The following is a 10,590-nucleotide window of genomic DNA, read 5'->3' as shown; positions in this document are numbered from 1 at the left end:
TACAATTTACTTTACATTTTTCTGCTATTGTGAACATAAACGACCAAGTACTGTTCCAAATGTTCGGTAGTAAGATTGTGTCTTCGATCACTCAGAATAGTTTTTATAAACAGAAATGAACCGTTCTACATCAACTGTGGTAACTGGGCAGTATTTGAATTTGGGTGCTATATTGGCACTTACTGTCTCTGGTAAAAGTTCACCAGTTACATTAATAGAGCTATCAATTTGGCACAAGGGTTCAAAGCCTGGGTTATTGTTTAAAATGCTTTCAAATTTTTAAGTTGTCCTGGGAATATCTCCTGCAATGAGCAGTCCACTAGAATAATTTTATTCATTAACTCAATAGATTCTTTCAACGCCAAACCTTGTTTTTCAGGCTTTTTAATAATTGCAAGGTATATGGGAAAAAAGAGTGCTATTCACGTCTGTTTTAATACGGGAATCATTAAAAGCTTCCTTGCACTACCAAAACCTCTGGACTATCAAAGTCGATTACTAACCCTCTAATGGCCTCGAAAAGTTCAGTGTAAAACACAGCTTTGACCCACGTACCCCAACAAGTTACCATGGTTCAGGATGTAAGGCCAGTATTACACTATCAAATTTCTTTGTCAAATTTCTTTGTCAGAAGACCACCTTTGTCAGAAGACCACCACCTTTGTCAGAAGACCACCACCTTTGTCAGAAGACCACCACCTTTGTCAGAAGACCACCACCTTTGTCAGAAGACCACCACCTTTGTCAGAAGACCACCACCTTTGTCAGAAGACCACCACCTTTGTCAGAAGACCACCACCTTTGTCAGAAGACCACCACCTTTGTCAGAAGACCACCACCTTTGTCAGAAGACCACCACCTTTGTCAGAAGACCACCACCTTTGTCAGAAGACCACCACCTTTGTCAGAAGACCACCACCTTTGTCAGAAGACCACCACCTTTGTCAGAAGACCACCACCTTTGTCAGAAGACCACCACCTTTGTCAGAAGACCACCACCTTTGTCAGAAGACCACCACCTTTGTCAGAAGACCACCACCTTTGTCAGAAGACCACCACCTTTGTCAGAAGACCACCACCTTTGTCAGAAGACCACCACCTTTGTCAGAAGACCACCACCTTTGTCAGAAGACCACCACCTTTGTCAGAAGACCACCACCTTTGTCAGAAGACCACCACCTTTGTCAGAAGACCACCACCTTTGTCAGAAGACCACCACCTTTGTCAGAAGACCACCACCTTTGTCAGAAGACCACCACCTTTGTCAGAAGACCACCACCTTTGTCAGAAGACCACCACCTTTGTCAGAAGACCACCACCTTTGTCAGAAGACCACCACCTTTGTCAGAAGACCACCACCTTTGTCAGAAGACCACCACCTTTGTCAGAAGACCACCACCTTTGTCAGAAGACCACCACCTTTGTCAGAAGACCACCAGCTTTGTCAGAAGACCACCAGCTTTGTCAGAAGACCACCAGCTTTGTCAGAAGACCACCAGCTTTGTCAGAAGACCACCAGCTTTGTCAGAAGACCACCAGCTTTGTCAGAAGACCACCAGCTTTGTCAGAAGACCACCAGCTTTGTCAGAAGACCACCAGCTTTGTCAGAAGACCACCAGCTTTGTCAGAAGACCACCAGCTTTGTCAGAAGACCACCAGCTTTGTCAGAAGACCACCAGCTTTGTCAGAAGACCACCAGCTTTGTCAGAAGACCACCACCTTTGTCAGAAGACCACCACCTTTGTCAGAAGACCACCACCTTTGTCAGAAGACCACCACCTTTGTCAGAAGACCACCACCTTTGTCAGAAGACCACCACCTTTGTCAGAAGACCACCACCTTTGTCAGAGATATTTGATGGTGTAATAGGAACTTTGTCAAATGTCGTCCAATTTTTGATCAAATCTAGGGTCTCGCTGTAGATTTGATCAAAGAAATCGCTTGTCTTCTGTTCACTGCAATGTGACATGCTACCACATGGAGTGCTAGCATCACTGCAGCGTTCTGTCGTCTGTAGTGTTTTTATACACATTGCCGGTAAATACAATTGGTGTGTGCCGAAAACTACAAAATTAATAGAGATCTATGAAGCTGATGAGGCGCTTTACAACGTGAGGCCCCCTGAATACAAAAATAGATTAAGAGAATTGGAGACCTGACCTAACCTAACATAACTCTCTCCTGTAGCAAGGAATCGGAGTGTTACAGTGAGCCTCTCTTCTGAAGATATAGCAGTTCTTAAGTGAATATTGTGCTTTGTGATATGAGGATACACTTCACTGAGCACATACAGAAATTTATGTTTATGCATTCTTAAGTAATTGATGTACGACTTGACGTCTTCCACTGTGAACTCACATAACAAGGTTCGTTGAATGATTTTATTGTATCGTCGTAAAACCTACGGCTTCCCCCAGATTATATTAGCTTTTCGTTCCATAGATCCGTGCTGAGGAAATCCTCGTGGATGTGGAAAATGTCAGTTTTTTTAAGCTGAAATAACAATACTAATAGTATGAATAAATACAATACGTCATTTGTTTGCATTAAAAATTTCGTCAATGGAATAGGAGTTGGCCACTAGTAAGTCTTTCAGGCTCCTTTTAAACTGATCTTTATTTGTAACTAACTTTTTTATGTTTGCTGGCAAATTATTGAAAATGAGTGTTCCTGAGTAGTGGACCCCTTTTTGAACTAAAGTGCTTTTAAGTCCTTGTGCAGATCATTTTTATTCCTGGCATTGTATGTCTGAACTGAGTTGTTTGTTGGAGAAAGATATATATTGTTTAGGACAAATTTCATTAAGGAGTAAATATACTGAGAGGCAGTAGTTAGTATACCCAGGCCTTTGAAGAGGTTTCTGCAGGACGTCCGTGAATTTACTCCACAAATAATACGTATTACACGCTTTTGGACTCTGAAAACTTTTGTTTGACTTGAAGATTTACCCCAAAATATTATATACCATATGACATTATGGAATGAAAGTCGGCAAAGTGTGCAAGCTTTCTCATTTTTATGTTGCCTATGTCTGCTAACAGTCAAATTGCAAATACAGATTTGTTAAGGCGTTTCTGCAGTTCTGTGGTGTGCTCCTCCCATCTGAATTTATTATCAAGTTGTAATCACAGGAATTTAAGACTGTCAACCTCGTATGTATGGTTCCTTTTTTTCCCCACTTCTTTTCCGCATGTGCACACAATGCAATTGCGGTACGTACAACTGCTGCGGTTAATAACAAGTTCTTGTCAGCCATCTTGAACTTTGACGAAAAATTTGATGACAGTGTAATACCCTTCTAGCACTACGTCAAAGATCTTTGTCAAATATATTTGACGGAATATTTGATCAAATCTTTGACAAAGAAATTTGATAGTGCAATACCGGCCTAAAGGCACATTTGGTAGTTTTTCTTTGTAGGTCTTGGTGCGAGCAGGGAACTTTAAAAACACTTTCTTTGTGGATGAAATCAGTTTATCTACATTCACACACGTGGAACGTACTACTTCAGCAAAGCGATGTACTCCATAAGCAAAGCGCGTCACATGAATCAAACTGGGATAAAATACTCAGAGCTTTTCCTGCTTTGATCATATAGGGAGCAGCATCTGAAATAAACACAAACACCCTTTCATTTGCAGAAGATTCCGGAAATACTTTTCTAATACCCACATTCTCAAATCTGGCGATCGTAGAATGATTTACTTTGTCAAGTTCTTTGCAGGCTGCTAAATAGGAAGAAGAAGGCTGTTTTAAAACAACAATTACATTTGCAATGTAATGCACACATGTGTTTGTAGCTTTGTCAACTGAAATCCAGATAATGCTGTCCTTGAGTTCATTGCGTATTTCTTCCAGAATATTTACGTATATTGTCGGTATGTAATTTTTACGCAGTGTTGATTCATCTGGTATATTTTGATTTAAGCCTTTGAGGATAGGTTTTCTAAGTTTGCGAAGAGGAATATTGCTTGCAGTGAAGGCTTCACATATATCTATTTTAAACAGACTTTTTTGGTTACCTTTTGACATATCCCTGCTACTGCAACTCGCTGTTGTCAGAAGTTGTCGTGGTCCTTTCCTCCGCGTTCCTGCGATATGAAGACTTGTCTTGACAAGCTGGTGTATTTGAAACTTTTTTGTATGAAACTTTTTTCTCGCAAACTCGACCATATAAACCAATTCCGCTATACGTAAATATTCCAGGATCGTCAGCTATCCTCGAAACGACGTATCTTTTTCGGACGGTAAGGCGCACAACACGTTACACACTACACGTCGTTAACACGTTCTACTGTGTACAAGTAAATAGAAAGCTAAACTGAAACAATGGAGGTGCGACTAAAAGCTTGCGTAGTTTAATTGTTGCCGACGGTAAGGTATGACAACGGAGGACTGGAGGGGAGGGCGCAGGGGTGTGTCTGCTCTTCTGTAATAATTTCGCTAGGCAGTGGTTCAGCGATTGCACTCAGTTCTAGGTCGCGTTCAATCTGAGACACATCGAAACTAGATCGAGCTAGAGACCGCGGGATAAATTTTTAAGATCATGTAAACATAGGGTGAAAATATACATCGTCACTAGTTTTTAGTTAAAATATGCGATAACCGGTGAAAAGCAGCCAAATATGCAAATGCGTCTAGTAACGCAATTGTGTCTAGTAACGCAATTGTTTCAGAACAAACCTGAAAAAAATTAGAGGTGAATTTTCTGAAGAAAGGAATAATGGGTAATGTAAAAATTTCGAAGTTTTTTTTTTCTGCTGACAAGTGCAGAGTAGAGCCAACACTGGCCCTAGCATGGTATCACAATGAGAATGTAGCCAGGACTGAAAGCCAGAATGTAGCAAATAGCAAGGCACACAACAGGGGCATTGCCACACAACACTCTAAGCTGAGAGCACTAAGTGCAACCGCAGAAGAATGACCACATCGTAATGTCATTCTGACAGCACTGAAAGGTGCCATAACACACAAATCTGATGCAAGAACGATTTTGAGCCTGGTGACAGAAAGTGACAAGCTGAAGAACTGAAAGCCACAATTGAGACACCACAGAAAGGTGTAAAGTGCTGATGAACTTACAAAACTGGGCCAAGTTCGGTCATCGTCACAGATTACTAACATTATCAGCATCAGCCAGCCCGCATAAATACTGGGACTTGCAAAGAATATATTCGGTTATGTTCAGTTGTCAGCAGTCTGCCATGGGTTGGTGTGACAGTCTTGTGAGTTACAGTGGATCCACACCAAAGCTGTTCCATAATGTGCTGCCAAACATTCGCATTGACACTTCAACTGAGACAGCTGCTGCACTATACTGTCGTGGAATGCTACCACTGATGTTAAGATCTGAGTGTCGTCAACCAGCATCCCACTGGATCAATCGAAGGTGACCTGCTAGCTGCCGGCCGTGGTGGTCTCGCGGTTCTAGGCGCACAGTCCGGAACCGCGCGACTGCTACGGTCGCAGGTTCGAATCCTGCCTCAGGCATGGATGTGTGTGATGTTCTTAGGTTAGTTAGGTTTAAGTAGTTCTAAGTTCTAGGGGACTGATGACCACAGCTGTTAAGTCCCATAGTGCTCAGAGCCATTTGAACCTGCTAGCTGCGACCAAGTGAGGTGCTGCAGTGTTCAGCACACTGGACTCACATTTGGGGGATGACGCATCGAACCCATGTTTGGCCAACCAGATTTAGGTTTTCCGTGACTGCCCTAAATTGCTCCAAGCAAATGCCACGATAGTTCTCGTAAAAGGGCACAGCCGATTTCCTTCCCCATTCATGACACAATCAGAGCTTGTGCTCTTTCTCTAATGACCTCGATGTTGACGGGTCATTAAACCCCATCTTCCTTCCTTCTCTCTAGCTGTCGGGCATGCACAATATCAGTGTGGTGTATCTGTGTTTACCCTAGCTCTACCTGTGAGCGACTACCAGAGTCTTGGACACCTCTTGTTGGGAAGCTAGGGCATACTTTTGCATGGTTACCATCATCCCTTGCGGAGCTGTGGGCTACTGACCTGGATGAAAACTCTGATATCTCTGAGAACATATTGGTACAGTAACTCTCACCACTGCGGGCGTTCTGGCTGAGCAGACAATGTCTGCAGACCTCTGGGTTGGCATCCTGCATGACAGTGCCCCTGCTGAAGGTGTGGCCTCTGGCCTCAGACTGTAATATAGGCGCCACTGAGCTGGCAGAGTCAGCAACTCCTGGCCATGTGTGCTGCTGCCACATGAATCTAAAAATAAACATATTTACAGCCAATATTGTATCACAGGCGCCCTCGGGTGTTTCAGTGGACTCCGCTAACACATTCAGAGTTAAGCATCCTGTGCCTTTAGAGACCACAGATTCCTGGGTCCCTTCAGAACTTAGTATTTCTCTGAAGTTTATGGTTACGTTTGGGTGTGTGGTGTGGTCGATAGAAGTACCTCACTCTTAGATACTGAGTCTCGCCCAAACAATCTCACATGCAATTGACTTTCTCTCGGTGGAACTGAGTCTGCCCACTGCAATAGATACATGACCTTCACTTCCCATTAGCCTATCCTCTCCATCTACACACAAATTTCCCCCAAAAATCTCAATATCTGTTTTCTGAATATATTAGTAGCACGTAAGCTAAGTGGCAAACAGCAGCGTTCATTGCAAAGATGTCTGGGAAGTAGTAACATGCTGTAAATAGGACTCAGTACTTACGGATGCAGGTAAACATTTCCTTTGCAGTATACCATTACAATCAAGTAAGTAGTAAGCCAGCAGCAAGAGCAGCTGTACAGCCTGAGATGGTGCCAGCATTTTTAAGAGCAGCAGCTCTCTTTCTGATTTACCAAATTCAATTGAAATGGCAGAAGAGTGATAAGCAGTAGTGATAAGATTGTTTCCTATACAGTTAAAAATTAAAGTTACCTAATCTGTCGTTAACGTGTAATTTGACTCAGTCCACATCCTTAATAGTTCCCCTTGTTGACAGGGTCAACAGAACATGATGAACGTATCAGAACATGTACAATCTTTTTTCACTGATATATTACTTCAAGTGCTTAAAAAATATTGCAGAATCATTAGCGCACGACTCTAAATTGCGATTCGGTGGAACTGCACCATGATAGGTCTGTAAGTTCCGCTTAATTTTGCCACCAGTTACAGTGCAGCTATTAGCAAAGATCCTTTCAAAGTATTTTTGAAGCAGCCCTATTATAATAAGAATCATTTGATGTAAAATGTAACTTTAATAAAACTAATCTTCATCTACATCCATACTCCGCAAGCCACCTGACGGTGTGTGGCGGAGGGTACCTTGAGTACCTCTATCGGTTCTCCCTTCTATTCCAGTCTCGTATTGTTCGTAGAAAGGATTGTCGGTATGCTTCTGTATGGGATCTAATCTCTCTGGGATTATACATTGACATGTTGTACCTGAACGAATAATGCCTGACCTAAAAATGTTAAGCACATAGAAAACACCGTCGGATGTAGATTTAACTTCATACGTGCACATACTGTCAGTGGGTACGTAAATAGTTACAACTTCCATTCTCTGTGACAGGTAGAGCGTTTTATTGTTAGTCTTTAGCGTTGTTACCAGGTCTGGTACGACACATAAGGGGACACGATCAGCATGAGATGTTGAGTGGTCACTGAAGGACACGTGGATGCCGTGTGCTCATGTGAGACTCCGTTATCAGCATCTGATAGTGTTGGAAAGGTCTCATTGTGGGTCTTAATTTGGTCGGCTGGTCAAAGTGTAGTTTAACTTCTCTCCCCATTAAGTCCAGAAATTAATTTCTCAAAATAGAGCAGGTTTTACTGATTTCCCAGAATACAAAGTTGACTACGAGTTAAGACACATAAAATAATATCCCGAGCCACAGACAAGGGAAAAGTTAAAATAACGAAAGAATCAAACGTACGGTTCCCATTCACGAAATTATAGTTTTCTATAAATGAGCTTCATAGGTACATTTCAGGATACATTATCCTCTTGCTCGAGATGAAATATCATAGTTAACCAAATCAAATCAAGTCAAGTTAAATTACGTATTCAAAATGCCACCTTCCAACAATACCGCTAATTACAGTTCCGCTGCGATCATACTCTCCGCAATTGCTAAATCAGAAGCAGCACACGTAATGTTTCACATTATATCCAGAGTTTTTGTATCATGAGGCAGAGATTCTCTCTTTCTTTCGTAACGAGTCTTTGTTCCATATACAGTAGATCACTTGCGCAGTTACACACAAACATTTGCGCTTAAGGAGACAAAGTAACAGGAAAAGGGTGATACTACAAATACCCCTCGTGGTAGCAACAAACTTCAAATGCCAATTAAATTTGATCGCTACCAATTAAAAAGGGATTGTCTCAAAATTATAAATTTATTGAGAATGAATAACTATTAAGCATATTCTTTTGCAAACAGGCCAAAATTTGGTACCTTAACTATTTTCAAAGAATTTTTATACATGCTCTTTCGGATAGTATGGGTTGGTACAAGGTTGCTGACTTCTACGTATGGAGAGGTTCAAATGGCTCTGAGCACTATGGGACTTAATATCTGAGGTCATCATTCCCCATAGTCGTAGAACTACTTAAACCTAACTAACCTAAGGACATCACACACATCCATGCCCGAGGCAGGATTCGAACCTACGACCGTAGCGGTCGCGTGGTTCCAGACTGTAGTGTCTAGAGCCGCCCGGCCAGCGTGTGGAGAGGCTTATATCTAGTTCTACCACACAACCGTGAAAGATCACAATGAACCTCTACCTATTTGCGATATATAAGCAACATGGGTATTAAAATTTTGAAAATTACACACAGAAAACTAAAATAGCATGTACTAATTGCCTTGGATATTTTAAAATCTTAACTAATTTCGTTTGGTAAAGAATTTGAATGTTCAGATTATTGGTATGGCATAAACTACAGTTTGTGTGTTTACAGTTCAGTGAACAAATACAAAATAACAATCTTTTGGCTTGAATAGACGAAGTTGACGAATGTTGATGGAGCTGGATGGAGTTAGTCGGCAGATGGATGGCTGGATGCTGACTGGAATTATTGGAGTGTGATGTAGGGCGATTCTTGCGGGAACCTGGAACCAGGTTGTAGGAAAGTAGGATGATATCGAACCTCAGGTCACCAGATAGGACCAACAGGACATGAAATAACTTCAGACATTGATCAGTCGGACATTTTACCTTAGACACTGCTAAAGAACGAGTTAGTAGCGTATTTCTCCCTCGGATTCTTCACGAATTTAGTAGATTCGGAAGAGGTATGATCCACTGCTGTGTACTCTTCATACAATCGATTTTACCTATTTTTAAATAAGTCTTTCCAAAGTAAATCACTGCTCATGATCGTTTCATTACATTCGGGTGTTCTTGTACTATATTAAGTAGGCAGATCATCCAATACTTTCTCTAACTTATACCACGTAACTCGACATATACGAATTTTTCGTGTGAGCCGATATTTAAGAAAGATCATCCTTCGTTTTAGGAATCCTTCTCTCTGTGAGTCGATATCCCATATCATCCTTCATAGTAAGACAAGACAATTTTTCGTTTATCCAAAGTGAATATTTCACTAGGGAAATATTTTCAACGAAGACTATAAATCATCTTGCCTTCGCACCACTTCTATTCTTTCGTCACACATTTCTCTCTCGAACTCCTATGCCTTCTTAATTTCTTTCCAAACCACGTCCGAATCTGGATTCACTTTAGAGCAGATAGATAAATTAATTCTTCTTACATTCATGATTATTTGAAATCAAATTATGCAAACATATATAAAGGATTTCATCTTCCTGAAAGCAAAATTCATCAAACCAATCGCAATCTACATCTTATATACCAACCAACTTGCAACTACACTAAGTGGCAAGAATGTAGCAAACTTTAACTGTTCATTATCGATGATTTCTGCAAGTCCCTAAAATTTCAACCTCATTGTAAGTCAGAATACCTCCTTCAGGTAAGTTCAGACAATTCAGGTACATTTCCTTCCACGCGAAAGACTAACTTATGATGCATGAACCTGAGTGGATAAAGCACATGAAAACATTCTATGATCATAAAAATAAAGAATTAACTTGGTCATTAATAAAAAGAAGTAATTCGTTAACTAGATAAACACTATCATTACTTCTCTAAAGTGCATGCAGTGCACTTACTTATTAGTAACTCTGATCTCACTATGAGTGCGTCAAAGTCAACACCAAACACAATTACTTTATATTTAATCACTCCTCATTACCTAATTCCTAATCACTATGAGCTGAATCATCATAGCCCTTTTAACACGGTTAACCACTTCACATGATATTTCTTAATATCCTGAAGGGGATACAGTCCTCTGATACTTCAACTTTCTGGATACGCCATTAAATACGCATTAGTGTTTCGAACCTTCACAATTATGAACGGTCCAGTGTACAATAACTGCCACTTCTTGTTCTTTTTGGAAGGTAATGAGGATTGTGGATGTGTTCGCGGCAACACTTTTTCACTGATGCTGAATGTTTGCATCAGTTTGAGTTCGAAGTCGTAATCCTTTTTTCTGATCTTGGCCATCTCG

The sequence above is a fragment of the Schistocerca piceifrons genome, chromosome 2, assembly GCF_021461385.2.
Source record: "Schistocerca piceifrons isolate TAMUIC-IGC-003096 chromosome 2, iqSchPice1.1, whole genome shotgun sequence".
In the NCBI taxonomy this organism is placed as follows: Eukaryota; Metazoa; Arthropoda; class Insecta; order Orthoptera; family Acrididae; genus Schistocerca; species Schistocerca piceifrons.
The sequence above is the reverse complement of the archived record's forward strand: the minus strand, read 5'-3'. Positions refer to the sequence as shown.